Raw genomic sequence first — 2500 nt, forward strand, 5'->3', positions numbered from 1 at the left:
TTGGATAATTTTGAAATCTTTTGAAATGTAACTTTCAAAATGAGCTGCAGAAATCTTAACGTTGACCGTTGTATGGCTAATATAATGATACCCAAAATTATACAGAAATGTTTCAAACGAGAACTCGAATGATTCAGGTTACTGGTCAGACTATCAGAAGACTCCAAAAATTTAGGGAAAAAACGATTACCCATCAGAATTTTTGTTCAATTCATGTTACGCAGATCGTCAAAAAGTGAGTGTTTTTTTTCAAAAATGAGTAGAGTTTAAACCAATTTCAGTGTAACTTTAAATCAAATTATGTGGTATATCTCAATTTTTTCAAATTTCATTGTGTTTTAGTGTGAAGAATACGCAAAAATGTACGAGCCTAAAATTATATCTAAAGAATCAATTCATCTTTTCACTCCCAATTTCTTTCTGATCGACTAGACCAAAATCAAGATTGCCGCAAAGGAGAAAACAAAACTCCCAGCACGGCTTGAAAAAACTGGAAATGTCATCGGCCAGAAAATTGTTTTTAAATAAATCCACTAACAAGTATTTGAGTTCAAACTTCAAAATCCATTTTTATGAGTAGTCATTAGTTTAGAAATTTTGTCAGTTCACCAAAGTATTTATCAACTAATAAATGTTTTTTTGTATTCAAATTTCATATAAACAGATCAACAAAAAATCAAACTAGAGAAAAAAAAAGCAATTAATGTATACTAAATGATTACAATTTTAACGGTTTAGAAATTCAGCAATCATTTTTTCGGTACTACAATTTATTATCTAAGAATAGATTCAAATTTTATAAGCATTTCAGTAGATCTAAAAATACATTTAATTTTTATAAGCATCTCAGTAGATCTATCTAAATATAAAAATCATGTATATATAAAAAAACGGAAAAATTTTTCACAAATTCATCGGTTTTGTGGAAATTCCATCACAAGCTGCTCACAATACAAATAACTAATAAAATTTTTAGTTTGTTAAAAAACTGTGATGTATTATCTAGTTTGATTATAGTACAGATACTCTACATAGTAGATTTTTCGAGATTTTCCTAAGGAGTCTGGAGCCATAGCTAGGTTGAGTAGTAACTACTCTCCTAACTATTGTTATATTACTGAAAATATAAACACATCTAAACACAATAACCAAAACATATTTACTCACACGTATCAGACACAGCGTCGCCTAAGCCCAATTTTTTCTCAGCAAATAACCAAAGCCCGCAACTTTATATCAGGTTGAATTGTAGAAGATTTCAATTTGGAAATTTTTGAATTTGTGTAACGTTATCTATATCAAATCAGAAATTTATGTTGAACAAATGGAATTGAAAACCTATATAAAAGATTAGCCGCTGAAGATCAGATATACATGGCTCAAATTTGTTTAAAGTTAAACTTTTATATACAATAGTTAAAAGGATCAAAATTTAGACAAAGCATGATCCTCGATTGTACTGAACAATATGTATAAAGACTATTTTATTTATAATTCTTGCTATTTAACACAGAAGCTTTCTATATCAGGTTGAAATGTAAGGGATTTCACTTTGGCATTTTTTTTGAATTTTTGCAATTGTTATCTATATCAAATCAGAAATTTATGTTGCACACATAGAAACAAACAACTACAAAACAGATTAGCCGTTGAAGACCAGATATACATAGCTCAAATTTGTTTAAAGCCAAACTTTTATCTACAATAGTTATTAGGATCAGAGTTTAGGACAAAGAACGATCCTGAACTGTGCTGAACAGTAGATATAAAGGCTTTTTTATTTATAATTCTTGGTATTTAACACAGAAGCAATGCGCCTGCAAACAAGCATTTGATTCACTTAGTTTTTTATCTTATCCCGTTTAACTCAAGTATTTTTGCTCCGTTATTTCATGCTAGTGAATTTTAAAGTTCTTGTAAAACGTTGATTGATTTCCCTTATGAACACATGATTTTTTATATAAAACTTGTCACGGAGATTTTCTAGTCATCAAAAGACAACATTTGAAACCAAACAATCATGATTGAATCAGTATAGATCATACAGTTGTTCCAATTAAATTCCTAAATCATTTAAAATTTGGTTTGAAAACGTATCAGAGAAGAATTGTACTTTTACTAACGGAAATTATTTTCTGATTCAGCGGGTACAGCCAAACTAATGGTAATCGAAGGGGTGGATTTACTCTTCTCTCTGTGACAATTGCTGTTCAAGTGGTTTTGTGAGTGCGTTCCCCCATCAGATAATCGATTTGGATCTCTCCAGGAAATTGAGATGCTAGAGTCGGCCTGGGGAATTGAGTCAACAATTCCGCCTCCTTTTACCTCATTTGCAGATACTTCGACTCCTGTAACTTCGCCTTCAGAAAGTCTTTGATGCATTGAGCAGACACCCGAAAACAGATGAGGAGAAACTTCAACTGCACCCAAAGAGAAAAAATTGACCAAAGTGGAACAATCTCTGCTACACTTGGAGCCTATGTGAAAGACTTTTAAGTCT

This window comes from Symsagittifera roscoffensis, chromosome 8, assembly GCF_963678635.1.
Source record: "Symsagittifera roscoffensis chromosome 8, txSymRosc1.1, whole genome shotgun sequence".
NCBI classification, from domain to species: domain Eukaryota; kingdom Metazoa; phylum Xenacoelomorpha; order Acoela; family Convolutidae; genus Symsagittifera; species Symsagittifera roscoffensis.